At 52.2% G+C, this 26,701-nt stretch overlaps 1 protein-coding gene across 4 annotated transcripts in view; it reads right to left on the bottom strand.

Moving 5' to 3' along the window:
* The window catches only part of TSPAN9 (tetraspanin 9), a 195,019-nt gene that overhangs the window by 150,192 nt on the left and 18,126 nt on the right, over positions 1–26,701 (bottom strand). For 2 of the 4 annotated variants that reach the window (XM_055396282.2, XM_055396283.2), the window contains exon 3: positions 5,344–5,470. The exons of 1 other annotated variant lie outside the window; for it this stretch is intronic. The gene's annotated coding sequence lies outside the window, so the exon portion shown is untranslated. Of the gene's footprint in view, positions 1–5,343; positions 5,471–14,570; positions 15,229–26,701 lie in introns of those variants that run through there. One more of the 4 variants, XM_055396285.2, reaches the window with a different exon arrangement.

The raw sequence follows: 26,701 nt of genomic DNA on the forward strand, positions 1-26,701 counted from the left end.
GCTGCGGTGGCCTGGGGAGGTGACCATCCCAGCCATCCCAACAGGATGCCCTTCAGGAGCCCAGGAGTCCAGGTGATGTCCAAGTCCACCCAGAGGACAGCGACCCCGCAGGCAAGAGGATGCCAAGGAGGTATCCAAGATGACCAGGGACCATCTGAGCGGGAATGGAGGGCATGCAGGGGACAGGTAGGGACCAGCGGGAAGTGGGCTCTCACTCCTTCTGGTTCTGAATAGCTCCCCCTCCGATCCTTGGGACTCCAGTACATATCAAGACTGGAGGGGGAGTTAGTATTTAAGGGATACAGAGATCCAGCTTTTTTTTTTTTTTTTTGCATAGTATATTTTTTTTATTTTTAATTGGAGGATAATTGCTTTACAATGTTGGGCTAGTTTCTGCTGTACAACAACATGAACCAGCTCTAAGTATACATCTGTCCCCTCCCTCTTGAGCCTCCCAGCCCCACTCTCCCACTCCACCCCCTAGGTCAGCACAGAGCACTGAGCTGAGCTCCCCTTGCTGTACTGCAGCTTCCCAGTAGCTGTCTTGTTTGACACATGGCAGTGTATTTACGTCCACGCTACAGAGTTCTAGTTCTGAAGGATGAATAAGTTCTAGAAATGGACAGTGGTGATGGCTGCACAAGAATGTGGAGGTGCTTCATGCCACTTGTAAAGGTGCATTTTATGGGTCAACTTGACCAGCTGGGGGGTGCCTAGATTAAACTCTGTTTCCAGATGAGGGAGTTTCGGGCTAGGTCAGAACCTGCACTGGTGGACCAGGTAAGGTAGGGGGCCCTCCCCAACATGCGTGGACATCATCCCACCCACTGAGGCCCAAACAGGACAAAAGGAGGAGGAAGGAGGGACTCGCCCCTCTTCTCTTGCCTCAGTATTTGAGCTGGGCCATCCCACTTCATTTCCTGTCCTTGGACAAAGAACTATACCGTTGGATCCCCTGGTTCTCAGGCCTTTGGACTCAGAATTTCACCACCTGGGTCTCCGGCAGGCAGATGGCAGATGATAGGCCCTCTCAGCTGCCATCATGTGGACCAATTCCTCAAAATAAATATATAGTGTAAGCTGCTCAGTCGTGTCAGACTTTTTGAGACGCCCATGGACTGTATTCTATGGAATTCTCCAGTTCGAAGTTCAATCCCTGGGTCAGGAAGATCCCCTGGAGAAAGGAATGGCAACCCACTCCAGTATTCTTGCCTGGAAAATTCCAGGGACAGAGGAGACTGGTGGGAGGCAGTCCATGGGGTTACAAACAGTTGAATACAACTGAGCGACTAACACGTTCACTTTCACATATAAAATCATCATGCTAGTGGGCCAGGATCTAAATCGCTCTGATCCAAAATCTGTCTTCTTAACTGCAACAGGAGACCGTTCTCTTTGTCCACCTGAACATAACAAGCTCACAGGACGTCTCACTGCTGGGAGTGAAGGTTGCTGCAAAGGCCAGTATTTATCCAAACAACACATGTAGGGTCTTCAATGTCACGTGATACACCACATCCTGATCAATACCCACAAAACACAAGCACAAAGGCCGTTCTGAGCCAGGACTATAGGTGTTCTCTGGGCTCATGCGGGGGTCAAGTTCAATCGTATCATCGGCCACAGAAATGCCGGCAGAACTGCAAGCTTCCCTTCTTTACGCCTGTGTGAAACCTGGCCCAACCGGTATTACCTAACAGGCCGTGGCAGCGCTGCTTCATCTTAAATTGGGCTTTCAGAGCCCATTTGGAAGGCTGGAGCAGAAAATTCTTCTATCTGACAAAGACCATCTGAACTGCAGAGAAGAAAAATCAACCGGGATCGCATGAAAGGAACTTCAATTAAGCTTTTCTTTCAGAGGGAGACGCAGAAAATGCCTCCTTGTCAGAATGAGCAGGAAACACGACAGAGAAAAAGAATACATATTTTTAAAATCATCCTTCAGTTGTAAATTTACAGCCAACTCAGGGAGAACACTGGAGGGGCAGAGGGTGATGAAGAAGGAAAGAAGGAAAGAAGAAATGGGGACCCAGGGCAGAAGCTCCACCCCCCAGAGCTCACCCCACGCTCTGCTCAGGGAAAACGCTGGAGACCTGGGGTCACAGGCAGGAGGGTCCTATCTATTTCATAAATACCCTGAAGTCCCCGGACACCCAAGACCTTTTTGTTGTTACTGTAGGTCACTAAAGAAAAAAATTTTAAGTCTGTATTGACTTTGTTACAATACCGCTTCTGTTTTATGTTTTTAGAGCCCCAGGCATGTGGGATCCTCGCTCCCCAACCAGGGATCAAACCTGCACCCCCTGCGCTGGAAGGCAAAGTGTTAACCACTGGACCACCAGAGGAGCCCCTGAAGAAATTTTAGAAATCACAGAAGAACATAAAATAGGAAATAAAAATCACTAACCATCACTACCATCATTAACATTTTTGGTGTATTTCCTCTACTGTTTTTTTTTTTTTTTCATTTTCAAAAGGATTATAATTTATAGTATATGCAGTTTTACATCTTATAGTATTTGCTTGATGGTTTTCCATAAATATTATCTAGAATCACTATATATAATTTTTGAAGACTCGATGTTTCTTTTTCTTTTTTTTGGCTGCATCATGCAGCAAACAGGATCTTAGTTCTCTGGTGGTGGTTTAGTCGCTAAGTCGTGCCCAACTCTTGCAATTGCATGGGCTATAGCCCACCAGGCTCCTCTGTCCATGGCATTTTCCAGGTAAGAATACTGGAATGGGTTGCCATTTCCTCCTCCAGGGGATCTTCCTGATCCAGGGATCGAACCTGGGTCTCCTGTGCTGAAGGTGATCTCCAGGATTGCAGGCAGATTCTTTCCTGACTGAGACACCAGGGGAGCCATTCGTTTTCTGACCAGGAGTCAAACATGCACCCCCCCCACACACACACTGGAAGCACAGGGTCTTAACCACTCGACTACCAGGGAAGTCCCAAAGGCATGGTTTTTTTTAAAAGGCTGTACTGTATCAAAATTTACAAACTGAGTATCTATTGCTGGTAATTTGGTATGTTTCCAATTTTTAACTATTGTAAGTAACATTACAAAGAAGATATATATGTATATACACATACGTATCTACGTCTATACATCCATTCCATTCCATTCAGTCGCTCAGTCGTGTCCGACTCTTTGCGACCCCATGGACTGTAGCCTACCAGGCTTCTCTGTCCATGGGATTCTCCAGGCAAGAATACTGGAGTGGGTTACCATCTCCTTCTCCAGGGGATCTTCCCAACCCAGGGATCGAACCCGGGTCTCCCGCATTGGAGGCAGACGCTTTAACCTCTGAGCCACCAGGGAAGCCCCACGTCTATACATATACACCTATATGTGATTAGTTCCTTAGTGTAAATTCTAAGGAACAGAATTACTGAGTCAGAGGGAAAGAATACATCTCAGGCTACTGATATCAATTTCCAATGAACTATACACCTATATGTGATTAGTTCCTTAGTGTAAATTCTAAGGAACAGAATTACTGAGTCAGAGGGAAAGAATACATCTCAGGCTACTGATATCAATTTCCAATGAACTACTAAAAACAATTCTAAGTGACATTGCATTTTGCAACTCTAGACATAAACAGCAATTATGGGATTTCCCTGGTGATCCAGGGGATAAAACTCCACCTGCCAATGCAGGGGACATGGGTTCAATCCCTGGTCTGGGAAGATCCCACATGTGGCAGAGTAATTAAACCCATGCACCCCAAATACTGAGTCTGTGCTCTGGAGCCCAAGAGTCACAACTACCAAAGCCCAATAGCCCTAAAGTCTGTCCTCCGCAACAAGAGAAGCCATTGCAAAGCAACAGAGATCCAGAGCAGCCAAAAGAAATAAGTAAATAATTTTTTTAAGGAATTAAAACAAATACTCTTAAAGAGAGAGAGAAAGACTCACTGGAAGAATTAATTTAGACAAGTCATGAAAAGTACCACTTAGCAAGCATGACAGGAACCTAGAAAACACTCAAAACACAATAGCCTTTGTTTTAAAAAAAAAAAAAGTCATAACACACAATAACAAACCCACCAAAAAATTGCTTAATCCTCAACCCACTGGAGGAGATTAAAGAGTCCCACAGCTGTCTCCCTCGTCGGAAGCTCATCCAGGTCTTGGATGCTTGGGTAGAGACCCGGGGCCCCAGGGACTGCGCCAAACCCACAGAACCTCAAACCGGGGGTGAAGGGGGTCTGCCAAAGCTGGACTTGGAAAGGCGGGCGGGCAGCTGGTCAGCACGGAGCCTTGGCGGCTCTCAATCAGCTGTGCACAGAGAAGGAGGAAGACAAGCTACTGGGAAACCAAAGGGCAACAGCCACCCCAGCCAGGACGGGCCTTGGGACACCAAGAGTCAGCAGCACCACGGTTCCCGGTGCCACCGGCTCCTCCCGACCACGAGCCTGAAAGCAGGTGACCGGCACAGCACGGCTCCCGAACTGACCCGGACACATGTGCTATTGTCCACCAACAGCCCTGGGAGGTGAGTCAACAAGGCATTGTCCAACCGCTCTATCGAGAGGAAGCAGCTGGACAGACCGACGCCAAGTGCAGGAAACCTCCACCTCCACCAAGGTTCCCCTTGGACCTCGCCCTGTGTGGGAGACCCAGCATTAGCATCCTGCCTGCCTGTCCCCCCCAGGGAACCCTGGCCAATCCCGCCGCACCCACAGTCTGAGCTGACATCCTTACATTCTGCTCCCCTTTGCTTGTGGGCCAAAATATTGATACAAGCTCCTTGCACGGCATTTTGGCAACACTCGTCGGGGTGGGGAGGTGGGTCTTCCGGGTTCACCTGCCAGTAAACAGAAACCAAGGGGCAGGGAAACAACAATCACCTTAATTTGAAAAGGACATGCCTGGTGGCAGGGAGGTGACTGTTTTTCTGGACTGAAAGGTGAGCAGCAAGCAGACATCAGCTCACCGCCACAGCCCAGCCCAGGGCTGGAGACAAACCTCCTGGAGAAGGGGAATTCTTGCCAATTTCCTCATCGAGAGGCTGGACTGGGGGCTCTGAGGTCCCAACAGAGGAGCACAGAGTCCCTTGCTGGGTTTGTGGACAACTGGGAAGAGAGCTGAGTGGTTCACAGTTGAACTGACAGAGAGCCAGGCCTGCCTCCTGCCCTCATGCTGCGTAGCTGTTGGCCTAAGGCGTGAGGTACAGCATGCCTTAAGTCAGGGTCTGCACTCAAACCTGCAGACGCAGGCAGAATATGGAACGAGCAAGTCCAGCCAGACACCCAGGCATGTCCCCGGCTGCATCAAGACCTGGGTGAGTGGGGGTGTGTCAGGAAAGCACAGGCCCCACCCAGCTGTGATACCTGAGGTTCAGATGGAGCCAATAGTCGTCTCTGGGCCATTTGGGCTCCAGGCAGTGGACCTCCTTTCATCTCTTTCAAGCCAGAACTCTCAAGCTTGTGAGATCTCTTCAGGGCTTCAACGTTGGCTCTGAAAAATAGTAACATCACTGGGCCCGGATCTGACTTAGGGGCCAGATTATAACCTGGGCTCCCAAGGTTGGCTTTCTCATCTATAGTGAAAGTGAAAGTCGTTCAGTCGTGTCTAACTCTTTGCCACCCCATGGACTTATACAGTCCAATGTCTCCTGCATTGCAGGCGGATTCTTTACCAACTAAGCTATCAGGGATCTATATCTGTATTCTCATAAGTGGGAGCAAATCAGAAAGCCTGGTGTGGGGTGGGGGGTGGGGGGAGGATGAGATGGGGTCAGACCTGACCCCTGACCCACAGAAAGCACCTGAAGAACGGTGGGTATAAAGCAAGCGGAGTTGGAAGGGCCTTCAGGAGGAGCACCCCCAACCTGCTCAGTCTCTAAAGAGAAAACCTCCAGAGGCCCTGGCACCGAGCCAAGACCGACTAAGGAGCCAGTGGCCAGAGCAGGGCTGGCCCCAGACCCTTGGGCTCTCACCATGCCCAGAGAGACCCCAGGAGCCTCTGCCGTTTCATTTGGTTTCCCCCTGCTGACTCTGTGACCGCCCCTCACGAGTTCAGCCTCGCAACTGTGATGAGCAGCTGGCCCCAGGCAAGGGCCCTGTGCTTGGCTGTTTCACCCTCGGAGCTCAGCCTCATCAGGGTGACCTGACCAGGAGACTGGAGGCAAGGTTGCTCCCCGCCCCCTGCAACCCCGCTCACAGTGAGTGGGCGCCGTGGGCTGGCCCTGTGCAGAGCTCAGCCCCCGACCTCCCCCAGCCCTAGCTGTCGGCTAAGGGAAGAGGGCAGAGGGCGTGAAAGGGAGGGGGTGCCCTCAAAGGTACAGAGGCTGGGGGCTCAGGGAAGGCAGGCAGAGGCCAGGGAGCAGGGCTGGGCCAGAGCCGGGGCTGGGGCAGCAGAGGAGAGAGGATGAGCGGATGGGGTGGGGGCAGGAGGGGACCTGGAAGGAAGCCAGGGTCCCCAGGCCAGGGGGGCTCTGGACCAGCTGGCCTACTGGGCTTCTCCCACACCAGGGCACTAACTGTGCAGTGTGCAACCAGCCACGTGTCACCAGCCGGGTGTAACCGGCTGGATCCCAAAGGGCTCGCTGTATTCCCTGAGGTGGACCAGGGTTGCAGCCTGTCCCCAGGCCCTGGGGATATCCTGTCTGAACTTGAAAACTTTTCACCCCCATGTCCGGAACAGTCAGGCCCTGGATGTCTCCGGGCCATTCCCACAGCACACATGGAAGCTTGCAACTACCAGCAGCGGAGAAGCACAAGTCAGCCTTACAGAGGCAACGGGGAGGGAGACAGGAGGAGTCTGGAGGCTCGGAAGTGGGGAACCTGGAGGCTGAGAGAGCTCCGGGACCACTCACCCTCACGGTACCACCAGGCCACGGGCACCAGGTAGACCTTGGGAGGGCCTTCCATCTCCTTCCATCTCTCCCCCCGGAAGCCACCAGAGCCACAGGACGTCTCACCTCCCCTGGTGGCCCAGAGAATCCTAAGGAAGCCCAAGGTCACCCACACCTTCCAGCTCAGTTTCTGTCACCTGCTGCTGCTCCCTCCTCCCCAGGTCTCAGCGGGCAGGGGGGATGGGACGACAGGCAGGGGAGGGGAGGGGAGGGAGGGGAGGCAGAAGAGAGAACACACTACCATCACATGTTGAGAGATTTTACAACGATGACGCTCCAGAAAGTCAGAGAGAGACTTGGGAAGTCTGCCCCAGAGCCAGCCTTCCCTGTGTGGAAAGAACACAGGCTCTGGAATGCCCCAGACATGCGTTTACATTCCTTCTCTGGCATATTGCACTGTGTGACCTCAGGGAGGGGAGGACGCTCATGAGCCCCTCTGAGCCTTGTTTTCTTCATTTCACAAAGCAGTGGCCCAGCACAGTGCCTGGTGCAGGAAAGGAAAGCAATGACCCCAGGTTATTCAGGGCTCTAAGACTCCCCTCCTGATATTAAACCATTCTCTGCCCTTTTGTAAGCATCCTGAGGGCAAAAAGCATAGTCCAGGGACTTCCCTGGTGGTCCAGTGGCTATGACTCGCTGCTACCAATGCAGGGGGCCCTAGGTTCTATCCCTGGTTGGGGAACTAGATCCTACCTGCCGCAACTAAGACCCAGCAAGCCAAATAAATAAATATTTTTTAAAATCAAAACAAAACATTGTCCAGTCTGGGGTCAGAGAATGAGTGCATCTGAGCTCACTGAGAACACTGGTTTGTGATCGACTGTCTCATCCACATCCCACCTGCTCCAGTGTGAGCAGGGCCGCCCAAGGGACACGTGTCTTCTCACAGCACCGCACCGGGGTAGTCAGCTCCACTTCCAGCCCACGAGGACCCCCGAGACTCAACCTTGGGCCCCCAGCCCTCCCACACCATCCACTAAAGTTCTGTCCTCCTACCCGCTGGCCTCGGTGAATAGAGGCCACCTGACAGCATTCACATCCCTGGAGGCGCTGGCACGGGAAAGGGAGGGGTGAGCGTTTTTCCTGCAGGTCACAGATGAGGACAGCAGACCGCCTGCTGCCCCTGGCCACTGGCCCAAGGCTGCTCTCACCGTGGCGTGGAAGGGAGAGGGAGTGGGCACTAAGGAGCCTCAGGGCAATCGCAGTGGGGTTGAGCTGAGGCCAGAGGTTTTCCATATTTGTCAATAAACATAGACGAAGCGTCCTGTCTCACTGGTGAAAGAAGTAGGGGGACTTCCCTGATAGTGCAGTGGATAGGAACTCGCTTGCCAATGCAGAGGAGATGGGTTTGATCCCTGGTCTGAGAAGATCCCATGTGCCCCCAAGCAACTAAGCCCGTGTGCCACTACCGAGCCTGTGCTCCAGAGCCCACGCTCCACAAGAGAAGCCACTGCAATGAGAAGGCCGTGACTGCAACGAAGGGTAGCCCCCACTCACTGCAACTAGAGAAAGCTTGCACGCAGCAACGAAGACCCTGTGCAGCCAAAAATAAATAACATTTAAAAAAAAGAAGTAGGGATCGGGGAACCCCATAAGAAAGCTAGGTAAGCATCCTGACTGTCACCACTAATGGCTGCAGTGCCTCCTATACGCCAGGCAGGTTCTAGACGCTTGACTGCGTTAACTCACATCATATTCATAACCACCGTTTAAAGCAGGTCCTTTATTATCCCATTTCACAGAAGAGAAAAGGTTTCCAAGACCTTGTCCAAGGCCACGTGACTGGCGAGTGGCGGCCAGGGCATGAATCAGGATGCACACAGCCTTATCCACCGAATGTACCTCTCTTGCCACCCCTTCGCCACCCAAGCCCTGTGCTGCCTTCAGGCCCTGGGGTCCCTGCACCTCCAGCAGCGGTCCCCAGGGTGCTCTCCCCAGTCACGGAGTTGGGACTCAAGTCTGCTATAGATGGGCTCCCCTTCCTCGGGACGAGACCCAGGAGGAGGAAGGGGCCGGAATTCTACCCTGCTGCTCTGTTCCCATGGATTCAGAACCCTGGGAGAACAGAGAGATGGGGGGATTTCTGAATGAGCAAACAGAGAAGAACACAGTTATGTAAGTCGGCCGGGAACCCAGAGAGAGATGGGCTTTCAAACAAGCAGGCCTGGGAGCGGGGAACGCCCCGTGAGTGCAGCTCCCTCGCCGCTGCCGCCGACGGGCAGAGCAGGGCTGGCTGTGGGCTTCCAGACGCTCCTGATTACAGAACCACAAGGTCGACAGGGCCCAAGGGCAGCAGCGAGGGAATGCTAAACACACATGGATCCCTCCACCGAGAGAAGCTCAGACTTTTGTGCCTTAGGACACAAAAATCAGGCCGATAAATGGTGCTGTCTCCAAGGCCTCTTCTTCCCCATGTTGTCTCTGCTAAATTGCTTTTATCAATGGGCTTTTTAGCACCAGCTCCCTCCAGCAGCTTATACAGTGGAGCCCCAGAAACATATCAACGGCTCTGCCCTTCCAGGGCAGGAGGTGGGTGACAGCGGGCGAGAAATTCTCCAATCGCCATCCCTGTGGGCAGACCTTGTTGTGCCCATCAGCAAGCCAGATGCTGCGGGCGGCCTGGGCTGCCTGCCTGCACTGAACGTGGGAAGCAGGATGGGGAGACCGGGTAGGCTTTGGCTGGAAGTTTATTTTTTCCATAATTTAGAATGAAGTTATCTTTCCTGCTCGAGCACTTTCTCCCATAAAACCGTCCTGCTGGGAAAGGTGAAGATTTGCCATCTTCCAGGCTTACAACTCATTCTGGCACTGAGAGTGTGGAGCTCCGACAGGAAAAGGCTCGGCCAGGCCAGGAAACCAACAAACGAGCCGGGAGGTGTCCAGAGGCGGCCACCGGGCTGTGGGTCTGGGGATGGAGGTAGTGGCAAGACAGCAGGTGGGACTGGAGAGGAGATGGAGGCAGATATCAACAAAGGGTCCTGCACGGTCGGGCAAACAAGGCGGCCGGCTCAGCCTCGGGGGTTCCCACAGAGTCGTGGCCATAGGACGGCTCCAGAAAGGCAGGAGTGGCAGGGAGTCTAGAAAGATGCTACTGATGAACTTATCCGCAGGGCAGCAGTGGAGATGCAGACAGAGAGAACAGACGTGTGGACACACGGTGCGGGAGGGACAGGGCAGGACGAACTGAGAGAGTAGCGTGGAAACATACACATTTCCACATGTAAGACAGACAGCTGGTGGGAATTTGCTGTGTGACGCGGGGAGCTCCACTCAGTGCTCTGTGACAACACAGAGGGGTGGGATGGGGTAAGAGATGGGAGGGAGACTCAAGAGGGAGGGGATATATGTCTACCTGTGGCTGACTCACGTTGATGTATGGCAGAAACCAACACAATAGTGTAAAGCAAATACCTTGCAATAACAAATTAAATAAATAAATACCAGCAGAAAAAAAAAAAGGTGAAGGGTGAAGACCAGACCCTCCAGCCTTGGGGGAAGGGGGTGTTCATCCCGGAATTGTCCGAGCAGAGGCTGCAATCCACCAGACTGGAGTCCAGGGCCAGGCGTGAGAGGGGAGGATGAGCTGTGAGCATTCTCCATCCTCTGAGAGTCCCTGTGGTTACCTGACCACAACCTCGAGCCCTGAGGAACTGCATGGCTTCAGGAAGGGCAGGTCCTGTTTCCTGAATTTTCATTCTTACCATTTATAAAGCGCCTACAAGGGCTTAGGCCCTGGTGGCTGAGACAGTAAAGAATCCGCCTGCAATGCAAGAGACCTGGGTTCTATCCCTAGGTCAGGAAGATCCCCTGGAGGAGGGCATGGCAACCCACTCCCGTATTCTTGCCTGGAGAATCCCATGGACAGAGGAGACTGGCGGGTTACAGTCCATGGGGTCACAAAGAGTCAGACATGACTGAGCAACTAACATGTTCACTTCTCATAAAGTGCCCAAGACTGTTCTGCACGTGTATCACCTTGTTGAATCTCCACTGTAAGCCAGAAGACAGGCGCTGTGCCCGCCACACAGTAGGTGCCCAGTACATATCTACTGAATGAATGATAAATGAGTGAATCCTTTCCACCAATGAGAAAACAGGGGCCTAGAAAGGATGAGCGTCTTGTTAAGGTTTGGCAGCCGCGGCAGCAGAGCTGTCAGTAAAGCTGGCTGAGCCCCCAGGGCCTGCATCCTAAGCCACTGCACTGCTCCTTGTGGCCACCTCCTCGATCTTCAGAGACCCTTAAAGAGCTGGTGGCTGTGAACAAACATGACTAGTGCATCACAAAGAGGTATCAGGTTTTGTTTTCCAAATCCGCTCTAATTCTGCATTTAGAGGCGGTCATATTGAGTAAAGTAAGTCAGAGAAGGAGAAATATCGTTATGATGTCCTTTATATGCAGAATCTAAAAAGAAATGATATAAATGAATTTATTTACAAAACAGACTCACAGACTTTGAGAATGAACTTAGGACTGCCAGTGGGGAAGGATGGGGGGAGGGACAGTTAGGGAGTTTGGGATGGACACGGACACACTGCTATATTTGAAATGGGTATCCAACAAGGACCTACTGTACAGCACAGGGAACTCTGCTCAAAGTTATGTGGCAGCCTGGATGGGAGGGGGGTTGGGGGAAATGGATACATGTGTCTGTATGGCTGAGTTCCTCAGCAGTCCACCTGAAACTATCACAACATTGTTAACTGGCTATACGCCAATACCAAATAAGAGTTTTATTCTTTAAAAAATAAGCATGCATTGCTCTTACAAACGAAAATAACAAAACTTCTCAAAATATTCCTGTTCAGCCCACGATCTCAGAACCAAGGATGGTGTGTCCATTTAAGAACTAGTCAGCCAATCAAAAAAACAGAAAATAAATGAATCATTCAAAAAATTAGAGTTGTCTGCAAGGATGTGGGGAAACTGGAATGTGGCTGGTAGAAACGTAAAATGGTGCAGCTGCTTTGGAAAAGAGTCTGGCAGTTCCTGAAGGCGTTCAGCGTTCAGTCACCATATGATGCAGCAATTCTACTCCTAGATATCTTCCCAAGAGACATGAAAGCACATGTACACACACACACACACACACAAACGGATATGCATGTTTACAGCCTCATTATTCATAGCTATTAAAAGTGGCAACAGCCCAAATGTCTGTCAACTGATGAACGGATAAGGACAAAATGTGGAGTGTCCCTGCAGTGGAATATGACTGAGCCTCAGAAAGGAATGAGGTTCCGACACGAGCCACCACACAGGTGAACCTTGAAATACCTTGCTAAGTGAAAGACGCCAGTTACACAAGACCACTAGGGTCCGATTCCATCCACATGAAACATCCAGAACAGGCAACGCTATAGAGACGAAAAGTACATTAATGATTGTCTAGGGCTGGGAGGGGGTGGAAACTGGGGGAAGAGGAGAGAAGCTGATGGGGACAGCATTTATTCTGGGGGGAGAGGTGACAAAATGTTCTAGAATTGATCGTGATGAGGGTCACACAATGGAGAATGCGCTGAGAACTACTGAACTGTATACTTTAAATGGGTGAATTTTAAATAGATGGTAGCGAATTATATCATAGTAAAGCTGCTTTTTAAAAAAAAAAAAAAAGAACCAGTTGCCTATCTTCCTTAATCTTAAGGGGTTACAAGGAACTTGCTAAGGGGTCGAGATCATGATGTTAATAGAGGGAAAGCAGCAGCTCACAAGCTCACTACCGACTGCCCATGGCCAGGATGTCATTCAGGCATTCACCAAACATCTCTCAGTCACTCAACAAACATCTATTGAGAATCCACACTACACCAGGCATCCACCAAACATCTATCATTCAGTCACTCAACAAACATCTATCGAGAACCTACGCTACACCAGGCATTCAACAAACATGTATCATTCAGTCACTCAACAAACATCTATCGAGAACCTACGCTACACCATACATTGGGCTACATCTGAGGTCAATAAACCGCAGCCCACAGGCTGAATCCAGCCATCGCCTGTTTTTGTACAGCTTGCAAACAAAGAATGGTTTTGCATTTTTATGAGGTCGCAAAAAAAAAAAATCCAAAGCAGGATAATATTTCCCGACATGTAGAAATACGAGATTCAGATTTCAGCATCCATACGTAAATTTTATCGGAACGCAGCCACACTCATCGGTGTGTGTTTTGTCTTTGAGCCACAGGGCAGAGGTGAGTAGCTGCAGCAAAGACTGGATGGTCTGCAGAGCCTAAAATGTTTACAGTCAGGTCCTTTACAGATAAAATATACCAGCCCCTGCCCTAGATGTTGGAGATGTAGGGGAGAGAAGAGATGAGCACCACAGTCAGGGCCGCTGTCCTTGTCTGTCCACGGCCCCGACAGCCAGACAGCTGGGCACTGAGGACCACAAGCTGAGTATGTGCAATGAGCCCAGAGCAAGGGAGTGACCTGGCCAGGCTGTGGACAGACTTCCCTGGGAAGAGCTGGCCGTGAAACTAGGAGGAGCAGGAGGTGCAAGGCCCTGGGAAGGTCCTGAGGGTCCAGAAGAAGACCACCGAGGAGGAGCGCCCCGTGGAGGGCAAGGAAGGCAGGGCGGCACCAGGGTCTAGGCTCCACAGAGTCGTTCTCCTCCCTCCCCTTCCCCTCTCCCCTCCTTCCCTCCCCTTCCCCTCTTCCCTCCCCCGTCCCCTTGTCCCCTTCCTCATCCCTCTACCACCCAGACATTCCTGAAGCCCTTACCTTGCTCAGTTTTCTCACCAGCAACTAACTCTACCTGTTACACAAGCATTTGCTTGCTCACCCATCAGCCCTTACACTAGAATCTGAGGACAGGAACTTTGTTTTTTCACTGCTGTGTTCCCAGTCATGACCTGAAGTAGAGTTGCCTCTCATAAAAAAATCTGTGGAATAAATACAAACACCAAACCCTTAAAACAAAACTTAAGGGTTAAATGTCCTTGATTTGCAAACTTGTGCAAACTATTTCTTTGCGGTTTGGTCTCCTGCTTTGTAAAACAAAAGTAATAAAAGTAACTCCTTCATGGCAAATAAGGAAATGCATATACATGTTGGTGATTATTGTTATTTTTATCCTCTTGAGTCACAGATCTATTTCAAGTCACAAGTTAAAGGGGGAATTTTTAAACCTATCTCATTTAATTCTCGTATAAGACCCATGAGATAGTGATAACTTTTATTACAGATTCCACCTGGACAGATGAGGAAACAGAAGCTCAGAGGCTAGGTAAGCAGTCCAAGGTCACACAGTAAGCCACAGAATTAAAATTCAAACCAGCATCATCGGACTCCCAGGGCTCTGCCCTTCCTCTACACCCTGCTCTAGAGTGAAAACGCCTGAGTAGACTCGGGGAAGGGAGCCAGGGTGTCCTGGAGCAGCTGGGGAGCCCTCGTGATGGGAGCATGCCAATCTGAAGGACTGAAAGGATACAGAGAGAGGGTGAAAGGCATTCCAGGTCAAAAAGCAGGGGAGAAGGCGGGGGCAGGTCTTCTCCACAAGCAGTTACTGTCGTAATACAAATAAGAGAGGACAAAGGTGGACTCGCAGGGTCAGCTACACCCGGTCCAACTACTTGTTTTAAAGAATGAGAAACAGAGGTGAGGTCAGCTGGGGACACTGTGCCCACGTTGGCGCTTCATGCCTATTCCTACTCGTCTCATTCACCTTCTAAAATCACAGGGGTACACACGCTCACCGCAGCCGGAGAAGCACTCCAAAGGAGGAAAGCGATCACTGCGTCCCCCTCACCAGCCACGACGAGCTGGTTCTACAGTCAACAGGCCTGGAGCCACAGTGAGCAGCTGGCATCTCAGAGCAGACTGGAAACTGCTGGAACTGTGCTCCTGTTTCCTTGTTTGTTTGACTGGTTTTTGTTTGGGGGAGGGGGCTGCGCAGGTTTTGTTGTTGGTTTTTGGCCTTACCATGTGACATGCAGTATCTTAGTGCGCCAAGCAGGACTGGAACCCGCGTCCCCCTGCAGTGGACGCGCAGAGCCCCAACCACTGGACTGACAGGAAGTCCCCAGCCCCCACTTCTGTCACCAAGTCTGTCTGCAATTCCCGCATTTGCTCACTCGTTCACTCAGGTTTGAGATTATGAGAATCTCAAACCCGGCCCAGGTCCAGGTACTGGGGTCTTGCAACGGACACTCACGATGAAATGATCTTTCATTCCTTCCTCACAAGGGCTTAGCATACTGGTTTGTGAAAAACGACAAAGAGGAGCAATGAAACACAGCCACTCTGCTCTGGCTAAGCTCTCAGAGAATAGTGCATCCCCCCGACGCCCCGTGAAAACAAGAATAAAAAGACTTAAGGAATAAACAGTCTCCAAGGTGGCTCAGATGGTAAAGAATCTGCCTGCCAATGCAGGAGACCCAAGTTCGATCCCTGGGTTGAGAAGATCCCCGGGAGGAGGAAATGGTAACGCATTCCAGTATTCTTACCTGGAGAATCCCATGGACAGAGGAGCCTGGCAGGCTACAGCCCATGGAGTGGCAAAGAATTGGACACGGCTTGGTGAGTAAACGACAAGGTATAAGTGTCCGCAAGGGTAGACACGTATATAACTGGTTCACTTTGCTGTATACCTGAAACTAACACAGTGTAAATCAACTATACTCCAATAAAACATTTCTGAATAAAAATAAAATTTTTTAAAAATGATGAGGAAGAATCCTCTGTCCCAGAATAAAACTATCATTAACAGCTTCATTAACAGAGTTACAGAGGAAAGGCTCATCCATGAAAACAAGACAAGATTTTTCTATAAAAACAGAAAAGGTCTTTTTAGAAAACAGAAAAATATGCTAATGAATGTGAAACCTTCAACAGAAGTCTACGAGATAAAGCTGACGAAATCTTCCGGGGCAGGGGGCCGATAAACAGAAAGACAGTAAAATTAGAGGACTAAACCCAGGAAATTCAATATCCAACTTCTAGGAGCTCCAGAGGAAAGAAGAGAGAAAACGACAGGAGGAAATCAATGAAATTATTCAAGAAAATTTCTCAGAACTAAATAATGAGTGTTTCAAGATCAAAAGGTTCCTGGGTGCCTGGATGGACACCCATCCACACTGAGGCAAGTCATTTGTGAAAGTTCAAAACAGCAGCCAGATAGGAGATGTTAACATGCACAGCACTAAAGATTTCAGGAAGAAAAACTGTGTTACCTACCACGGATTAAAACTGGAGTGACATTAGCCTTCTGGACTTAGATCCTAGAACTTAGGCAAAAGGAAGTACATGCCTGCTCAGCCACGTCCGACTCTTTGTGACACCATGGACTGTAGCCTGCCAAGCTCCTCTGTCTATGGGATTTCCCAGGCAAGAACACTGGAGTGGGTTGCCATTCCCTTCTCCAGGGGGTCTTCCCCAACCAGGGATCGAACCCAAGATTCCTGCATTACGGGCAGATTCTTTACCACTAGCACCACCTGAGAAGCCCAAAATTAAGTAGCGCTTTGCACAAAAAAGCCTAAAGCGAGCCACAGCATCAGTAACACGCAAGCGTGGAAGGAATGCTTTTTTCAGATCCGTGTGGCCAGTGAAGGTTCAGAGCACCTCCTATGCAGCCGGTGTACTGACCGCAGTGTGTTTTCTGCACGACGTTGTCAGTGCCAGATTACCACGGCCCAAACCCTAGACTCCAGCACTGAGGCTGTGTCTCCACACAAGGTGCTCCCAAGAAGGGGGAGGCAAGGGTCGCTTAGTGAAGAAAAGGAAACCCAAATGGACTCCTCAGGGATAAAGATTCACAGCATTGCACCGTCCAGACAGCAAAGACACGAACTGGGGCTAGGACCCCTCCACAACTCATCAACCTGCTGAGCACAGACAAGAGTTCTAGCCAGCGGGGAAACCCAAGCAGGAATGAATGAACTTATGCCCAAGTGGGAGTGATGATGTGAACCAGGTACGTGGGGTTTTTTAATCATCATTTCTGGGACAAGGTGATACATGTCGATGAGCTACAATCTGAGCAGGAAGAACAGGAATACTGAAGCAGTAGACTGGCTCTGGGTGTGACCCAGGGGTCCCCAGAGCAGTCTGGCAGCCCCACGGGGCAGAGGCCACCAGGACGCCACAAAGGGGCAGCTGGACCTTACAACCAGACCACAGAGGCCCTGGAGGGAGGGCGCCTGGGCCTGAGGCTGGGCTGGGCCAGGGAGGCCCTTTCTCCTCCACCCCCACCTGTGAGAGCCAGAGCTTCAAGACTCAGAAAGAGCCAGGCCCCGAGACCAGTCGCCTGGCTGATTAGCCAAGCCAGCCAGGAATCCAGGCCAGTCTCCAGGCCTCCGACCGCACATTCTCATGCGCCTGCTGGATTTCCAGGTGGGAAGAAGCAGCCCGGGAGGAACACAGCCTGGGCCCCCCAGCTCAGGGAGGGGGCCTCCCTCCCCCAGGCCCGCCCCAAGGAGGCGCCGAGTCTAGCTGGACCGCCATGGCCCGAGACGATGCCACGCTCGGCAATGGTGTCGGTTCTGAAATAGAAACTAGTCAGGGGCCCGCCTGCTTGGCTTCTCAGGCTGGGAATCCACTGGAATCTGAGCAGCCAACAAGGAGCCTTTCCTTCCCCAAAATGGTCCCAAAACAGCACTGAGCAGTGCGCCCTCCTCCCCGGCCCGCCAAGGCCTGGCTCAAGGTGGCGTGGGGGAGGCGGGTGGTGCACGCAGGGGAGCCTGGCAGAGGGGCCGCCTCCTCCCCTTTCGGAGTCTCCCCGCTTCCCACGGCCAGTCCCCTCCCCCGCAGCTGATTCTACAGGACACGTTACTTGTCAGAGGCACAGCCCTCCCGGCTGAGGGGTCCCCTCGTCTCCACCAGGTGAACGGAAGCACGGGTTGGGGCGGGCGAGGGCCCGGTGCTGTGGTGTCCCCCCCGCTGCTGCCACAAGCCTGGCCGCCAGGTCACCTGCAGCCGGGGTCCTGCCTCTGACTGGCGCTGTGGGCAGTGCGTGCATGGGAAGCTAAGTGTGCACGCGAGGAAGCACGGGAGCATGTGCAGAGTGTGAGGTGAACCAGCACAGAGGAAAGCACGTGTGCGAGCGTCTGTGTGCAAGCTACACGCTAGTGTGCAAGGCGGGAGACTGGAGGGAATGTGTGAGAGCAGGAGATGTGTGTGCAAGAGGTCTTGTGCAGAGACCAGAAGCTGGGTCCCCAAGGCGCCGCTAGGGGAGCGCAGGGCCCTCCTCCAGGTGCAGACACCAAAGAGCACAGCAAATGCAAAAGGAGCAGCCCCCGCCACCTCCCACCCAGCTCACCTCAGCCCCCCCTGCCCACCTCGCGGTCAGCTGCACCCAGCCTGGGCCTCTGGGTTCCCTCCCCCACTCTCCTCCCCCACCCCCCCAGCCTCATTCTCTGACCCTGATTTCCCACCCCCCAGCATTCTCTTTAAAGACAAGGAAAGATTCCCCTCACTTCCATCGGGAGCAATAAATAGGAGGATTACGGAAGTGACATTCTGAAAGTGCTCTGAACTACTCAGAAGACAGGGATGGATAAAATAAAGGGCACTCTGGCCCAGACTCACTCAGAAAGAGAAGGAGGTTCTGCCTCCAGGGAGGGGGCACCATCTGTAGAGGCCTCAGGCTGAGCCCTGGTCGGTAGCAGAAAGCCCCGGCCTCTAAGTCAACGGGCTTGTCTAACACGCCAAACACAAGACACAGGGCCCTCCAGGGCCGGAGAGGCTGCTGTCTGGAGTTGGGGCACAGACTCCACTCTCTATTCCCTCACCTGAAAGCAATTTGCCGGCCACAGCAAACAGTCTCTCACCCGCTCCTGCGTGGCCAGCTCAACACCTGAGAGAGGCCAGAGATCGGACACAGGGCAGCCTGACCCACACATCAGATGTTTGCATCCGTCATCCTAAACAGTCTGTCCCTTCGCCCCTGAAAACTGGATCACAATCAAGAGCGCAAGCTTTGGACTCAAACTGACTGGAGCAGGCAGCCACTCTGGCAGGGAAGATGTGGGTAACTGTCGTCAAGAGGCTCAAACAAGACGCACGCACAAGGGGTCTGCCCAGGCCAGGCACACACACACGCTTGGCAGACAGCAGTCACCCACCGCTGCCCACTCAGCAGCCACACGGTCCTTCCGGAATGAAAGGCAAGTCTGTCTGCTTGCTCTAACTCCTCCAATGGTACCTGCCTCGCCCATCAAAAAAGCTACGGCCCTCATGATGAACTTCAAGGCCCTCTGGGGGGACTTCCCTGGTTGGTCCAGCAGCTAAGACTCCACTGTCCTAATCCAGGGGACTGGGGTTCGATCCCTGGTCCGGGAACTAGATCCCACATGCCGCAACTAAGACCTGACACAGACAAATAAATAGATGAGTGAAATAAGCATTGCTCAGAAGATCGGGTACCAACACAACACTGTAAAGCAAGCATACGCCAATAAAAATTAAAAGGCCTGTGGGGTCTGAGTCCCCTGACCTTTCCCTCGCTTGCTTCACTCCAGCCCTACTGGGCTGCACCACGCCTCTCACACTCCTACCTCAGGGCCTTTGCACAGCCTGCTCCCTGGACCCCAGGCCCCACCTCCCCCACATCTCCCCAGGACTTGCCCATCTCTTCTCCCCTTTCTGCTAGACCATCACGTCCTCAGTCAGACCTTCCCTGAGCAACCCGTTTAACCCATAACACCTGCTCCCACCCCATTCTCTCACGCCCTTCCCTATCTCACTCTTCTCCATAACATTTGTCGCTACCAGTTTTCATTGTTTATTGTCTGCCCCCACCCACCCCCACCACCAAAATTACAAGCTCTTCAATTTTTCTTCATTCCTGCATTCACAGAGCCTGAGCAGGTTGGCCCGGAGATGCCCTCTAATATGTGCGGGATAAATAAGTCTCAGGACACTTAGGACAGCCCACTGGGGGTCACCAGCCCTCTGAGGCTTAGTGGCCTTCTCTAGAAAAAAACCAGTCAAGGGCCTCCCTGGTGGCTCAGTGTAAAGAATCCGCCTGCCAATGCAGGAGACACGGGCTCGATCCCCGGTTCAGGAAGGCCCCACCTGCCACGTAGCAACTAAGCCTGTGCACTAAAACTACTGAGCCTGTGCTCTGGAGCCTAGGAGCTCAATTACTGAAGCCCAAGCAACCCTAGAGCCTGTGTTCCACAATAAGAGAGGGCACAGCAACAAGAAGCCCGTGCAGCACAGTTAGAGAGTAGCCCCCACTCACCGCAACTGAAGAAAGCCCAGCACAGTCAAAAATATACACACATAAATAAAATCATTAAAAAAAAAAAACCAGTCTAGCCACTTCTCAAGGTCACTGTCAGGAGGGAACGACAGTAAGATGACTCCTGGGAATATGCTTGGGTGCTTCCACAGTGGGGTGCCACAGAGAAATGGAAGACCTCAAAACTATTTCGCTGGCAGCACCTGTCAGGCCAGCTTTCAGTCCTGGGGTGGAGGCTCTGAGTGTTAACAGGACACTGCGGAGAGGGACTTAGAGGGACGGTTCCTGCCTCCAGGGGCTGCCTGAGGCCCTGAGACAGGCAGGTCAGACTGTGCTGTTCTCCACAGAATCACCAGCACACGGCAGGTGCCCAGTAAATATCTGGCAGAAGCACGCATGAGCAAGTCCCGTACAGACAACCACACACAGAGAGACCAGAAAGATCACCCACAAAACCCTCAATGAAATACCAATTGACCCACAGCAACATGCAGACAACAGTCGCTACAGACGAGACCAGCAGAAAGAGCGAATATATTTTTATTATCTTCACAACAGGAGGAGACGTGTTCCTACACAGATGCCAGGAGCTGGTGCAGAAAGCCCCGGGGGATGGAGAACAAGCCCAGGAAACTGCTTCCCAGTGAGTGCATTTCAAGAATTAGGCCAAAATCCTGCAGATCATGACAGAATGCACTCCGTCGATATTAGCTGTGATTATATCATTGTTTTTATTATGGTCTTGGCGCCCCTCCAGTGGAACAAGCAGGAAACGAGGAGACAGAACACTCAGGTTTCCATCGAACAGTGAGCAGCCCAGGCGCACTGCTTCCTGCTGAAATGCCATTGGACTGGGGCGCGACCCTAACCACGGGATGCTGGGCCACCTTCACTCGGTCATCAAGGGCTCCGGAGTGCCTGCATTGTGCCAGACATCGTGTGGACGCTGGAGGGACAGAGCGAGCCCAGAGCGATGGGCCTCCTCTCCCCACAGCTCCCTTCAGGGGCACTGGCTTTGTGAGCCCAAGTGCAGGCAGGAACCAGCCCTCCAGATGCACCAGTCTCCAGAGGACATTCCCTCTTGGCCTCCAGGAGAAAGGGCTCTCATTCCCAAGGGTTCTGATCACCTGCTGGGGAAGAAGCCAGGTCTACGCTGCTCCAGACAGAAGTCGGCAGCCTTAGACACCAAAGTCCTGCAGCTGGATTTTCAGTTCCCATCCTCCAGCCCCTCACAGTCTTCCCTTTTTATAGATATAATTTTATTTATCTATTTTCGGTTCTTCTTGATCTTCGTTGCTGTGCCTTTCTAGCTGCAGTGAGCTTCCTCTAGTTGCAGTGAGCATGGGCTACACTCTAGTCACAGTGCTTAGGCTTCTCCTTGCGGCAGCTTCTTCTGTTGCAGAGCACAGGCTCTAGGGATTGAACCTGCGTCTCCTGCACGGGCAGGTGGATTCTTTACCACTGAGCCACCAGGGACGCCCCTGTACCTCTCATTTTGCAGAGGGAGAAACTGGGGCTTCTGCAGGTCACACTGGTCGGGCGGCCAAAGCTAAGAGAGCCAGAGAATTCCCGGTTCAAGAGCGAGTCTCACACCCACCTGTGAAGGTGCTTGGCTGGTGAGCTAGGGGAAGGGAGCCCCACACTGGGAGAGAGGTTCCCGAAGCTCAGGCCACTTGCTCAGGGTACAGACGGGCACTCGGCTGTCAGGAAGATCTCTCTTGTGCAGCACTCTACAGAGCCCTTACCCCAGAGCCCGCCTAGCTCTGACTTCCCCCAGCGCCCCTGACGACTGCAGGCGCTATGAGGGGGGCCAGGGAGGCAGCATAGACTTCCCCAGTGGCCCACTTACAAGTGACCTGACCAGGCTCCTTCCACACAGAGGTGGGGCAACAGAGCTTTGAGGAGACGGGACCCTTGGCTTGCTCCTTGAGACACTGACCCCTTCCCCTCCCCCACACCCACCAAGTTGTAGCCCCGCCCATCCTTCCCAGCCTGGAGCCTTATTTGGAGCTCCCTGGAGGCCACTTTGAAAGGGGGAAAAGCAGGTGCTTGAGGCAGGTCTCTTGAGAATTGGCCAGGACCACCCTCGTGGCTCAGAAGGTAAAGAATCTGCCTGCAATGCAGGAGACCCAGGTTTGATCCCTGGGTTGGGAAGATCCCCTGGAGAAGGAGATGGCTACCTACTCCAGTATTCTCGCCTGGAGAATCCCATGGACAGAGGAGCCTGGTGGGCTTGCAAAGAGTCGGACAGGACTGAACAACTAACACTTTCTCTTTCACTTTCCCCAGCAGCCGTGAACCAGAAGTGACATCTCCTAGGCACGAGCAGTCCAGGGAGGAGAGGGCTCCCCCAGAGGCAGAGACCTGAGACCCAGAGAAACAAGCCAACAACCAGGTCTAGGGCAGTGGTGCCCCGGCAGAGGGATGTTCACCAGTGCGGGAAGGGCTGCCAGGGTTTGCTGTGCGGGAGGCAGGAGGCTCAGAGTCCTCGTGTCTCAAAGGCTCTGTGTGTCCAGACACAGAAGACAATGCGACAAGGCCCTGACACGGGACCAGCCAGATCCATGGGGTGCCAGGCAAGCAGAAGGGGAACGACAGGGCCCAGCATGGGCAGCAGGCGGCCAGTCATCAAGGGCCCCAGACGAGGCCCAATAAGGGAGGCTGGGAGGAGAGTTGCAAGAGTAGTAGGGAGCATGTTGCAAATATGTTTCCTGAATTTAGTTGTGCAGATGTGTGTGTGTGTGTGTGTGTGTGTGTGCGCGCGCGCATGCGCGCGCGCTGCAGAGTTAGGAGGAGAGATGAATCATGGGCTCAGAGGCAGGAGTACGATGGGGAGGTGGGAGGGAGGTTCAAAAGGGAGGGAACGTATACTTAAGGCTGATTCAGGTTGTTATATGGCAGAAGCCAACACAATATTGCAAAAGCAGTTATCCTCCAATTAAAAATAAATTTTAAAAAATATTTAACATCATTGAGTAGAAAAGTATCTTGGAGAGTATCTGTGAAACACTTTTTCTACTCTTAAAATCCCAAACAAAACTCCCAACCAGTATCAGTCTTTGCTTAAACCCCAGCAGTGGTGGGGAGCTCAGGACCTCCTAAGGTAGCCCACACCTCCTCTGCTGGACGGCTCCAGCTGTTAAGAGGGTTCTTTCTGGAACTGGGTCCACCCCTGACCTCCTGGAATCCTCATGGGTCCTAGGCATTTGGGGATCTCGGCTTCGAAGCCATAGGACATGTTTAAACCCTCCTATTCCACATCAATCCCACACATGAGGGGAGAACACTACTGTTTATGCCCTCTTCCCCATAACACTTCATAAAGATAATCCCCAGACAAACAAGCATTCCCAAATCCTCATCCAATTCCCGTGGGGTGTAGCTCCCACCATCTTCGTCATCCTCTGCTGGACGAATTCAGATTTGCCAGTATCCCAACCAGAATTAACAAAACCCAGATGCAGACGTGGTGTGAATGCCACAGAGCAAGGAGACAATCTAAAGCTTCACACCCAGGGCAGCATCGCTCTTCTTAGCAACTGGTAACAGCACAATTAGCTGACACTTCCTTCCATTCATCTCTTTCGTTCATTGGATCAACAAACGTGAGGGACTTCCCTGGTGGTCCAGCAGCTGAGATTCTGTACTCCCACTGCAGGGGGCCTGGGGTTCCGTCTCCGGTCAGGATCCCACACGGAAACTAAGACCCAGAGCAGCCAAATAAATAAATAAAAATAAACATTAGAAAAAGCCAAAAAATCCAAAAACATGAGCTGCCTCCTATATGGCCGGCACTGGACTAGGTAAAGGGATACTGAGAAAAATACCACATCATCTTGTGCTCAGGGAGACGGCCTGTACAGAGATAAGAAATAAAACCACATACAACATGGGGAAAAAACATGGTGCTTATGGGATGTTTCCTGTAGGAGGGATGACTAGAGACCCCTGCCCCAGAGGGCAGCAACGCCCGAGGGGAGTTTCCCATGGTGCCGGACTCGGGTTGTAGCCACAGTGAAGGCTGGCTTCACCCTTGCCCCTTGAACAACTAGAAAGCTGGCAGAAGGCATGAAACATGGGCTTTAAACGCCAGAAAACAGGTAACTCTGGACTGTGATCTCTGAAAGAAGGGAACGAAAGAGTTCTGTGATGCCCAGCTTACTGCCTGGAGGCAGCATCCACATAAGAGCTCAGGGTGAGCCATCCACATGGAGTCCAGTGGTCCCTTCAAGTTGAGGAGATGGAAACTGGTGTTCGTGGAGACAGAATTCTTAGGGCAGAACGTTGGAGAGAAGAGCTTCCCTGGTAGGGCAGACGGTAAAGACTCTGCCTGCAATGCAAGAGACCCAGGTTTGAACCCTGGGTTGGGAAGATCCCCTGGAGAAGGAAATGGCTAGCCACTCCAGTATTCTCGCCCGGACACCTCCATGGACAGAGGAGCCTGGCGGGCTGCAGTCCATGGGATAGAGTCAGACACGACTGAGTGACTGACACTTTCGCTCTTGTTGGAGAGAAGGGCGCTGCACAGAGAGGGCGCTCTAGAGAAGAGTGCCCTGGACTCCCCACCTGACCCACACAGGCATAGGGTAAAATGCCACAAGCCAGGGGACAGCACAACAGGAAGCAGGGAGCCAGCCAACCTGCAGAGCTCAGCCAGGGCCGCACTCCCACCAGCGAGAGCTGAGAGCTCACTACCAGGAGTTGGTGCGCCCTCAGAGGGCGAGGCCTCAGCTGAGAGAGCCCTAGGCTGAAGGCGGGTCCACCCTAACAAAGCTTACAATCCAGATTCACCGGAGGAGGAAATGACAACCCACTCCAGTATTCCTGCCTGGGAAATCCCAGGCACAGAGGAGCCTGGAGGGATATAGTCCATGGGTGGCAAAGAGTCGGACACGACTGAGCAACTCAGCAACAGCCGTTTAAAGGCATGCCAGAACAAACTCCAATACTATTTGAAGAGAGAGAACAAAATCCAGCAAGATTCAATTCACAGTGTCTAATGTTCAATCAAAAGCTACCGGGCACTCAAAGAAGCAGAAGAAAAAGCAGTCAGGAGTATAGACCTCAAAATGACAGAGATGATGAAACCAGTAGACAAGGATGGAAAAACAGCTATTGTTTGTTCCGTGAGCACATGAAAGTAGAAGAAAACATAAGGATAACGAGAAGAGAAAGCCATAAAAAAGACTCAAATGGACCTTCTAGAGATGAAAAACCCAGTATCTGAAATGAAAGATACACTGCAGAGGAGTTATTAACATCAGATTAGACACTGCCAAAGAAAACATCTTGAAGACATAACAAGATGAAGCACAGAAAAAAAAATCAGTGGCGCGTCAACAACCTACGGGACAACATCAGTCCAAAAACACAAGCAATTAAAGTTCCAGAAACAGAGAAGAGGGAACAGAAAAATAATTGAAGAGGGACTTCCCTGGTAGTCCAGTAGTTACGACTCTATGCTTTCACCTGGGTGCCTGGGTGCCATCCCTGGTCAGGGAATTAACATCCCACAAGCCACGTGGTATGGTCAAAAAAAGATATAATGGCTGACCAAGTTTTCAAATGTGCTAAAACAATGCTCATGAGAGAAAAACAAGAATGCAGGGTGGGAGGGGCGTTCTGAGCCAGGCAGACCATGCCCAGGACACTGAGAAGTGACAGCCTGCAAGGAGGGCATCATAAGACAAACCGGACAGAGTGGCCTCAGGTGGGCAGCAGGCAGGCGAGTCCCTGAAGACTCTGAGCCTCACTGGCTCATCACTCAGCGGCTCGGACCTCATCTTGTAGCCCAAGGGGTGATCACCTCCTTCTGGACGAGGATAACCAAGCTCTTGAACCTAAAGTCAGACTTCCCAGTTTCCCATGCAGGAGGACAGGAAAGAGGCTAGAGACCCAGCCGTGACATCCGACCCCCGCCTGTCCCCATGGGGATGACCCAGCTGAAAGGTCCACCCTGGGAGCCGGTTTGGAACACAGAGTGCAGGCAACAAAAATATCCCACCCATCTGAGAAGGGTCTTCCTCCCCGAGACCCCTGGAATCAGGGAAACTCTAAAGCCCAGAAAGGGCTTGAGGATCACAGACTCCTCACTCTACACTGAAGAACAGGAAGGTCCAGAGAAGTGGTGCGGCTGACACAGGACAGAGAGGGGTCCTCTAGGGCTGCTCTTTCCCCTGACGTGCTCGCCTGCTACGATCCCCACTGCCCCTCCAGCACTGCGGACGGTGCTGAGTCTGTGCTGCTCTACATGGTCTCTGCACACGCAGCCCAGCTCCTCCAGGGCAAAGGCAGATGCCTGGCGCCCCTGGGCTCCTGACCTGCCTGCCACAGGGTGGGTGCTCAGTACCTGCCCACTCCACATGCACTGAACAAAAGGGTCCCTGAGCGTGACTCTGGGGAAGGGAGGGAGAGATGAGGCTCCCCAAGACTCAAGGCCAGAGCTGCCCCAAGCCTGCCGAGGCCCAAGAGATCCAGAAACAGAAAGCACAGCGATCAGGAGAGAGGGAGGTACCGACCCAGCCGCTGGGAGTTTACCCGGCAACCCCCTCAAGGAGCAGGGATGCGCCAGCGCCAGCGTGGGGAGGGACACTCCTCTGGCCTCTAAATGCTGCTCCTTATCAGATTGGCCTCGAGTCAGCC

Source organism: Moschus berezovskii, chromosome 6, assembly GCF_049115385.1.
Source record: "Moschus berezovskii isolate FMDL1 chromosome 6, NW_MosBer_1.0, whole genome shotgun sequence".
Taxonomy (NCBI): domain Eukaryota; kingdom Metazoa; phylum Chordata; class Mammalia; order Artiodactyla; family Moschidae; genus Moschus; species Moschus berezovskii.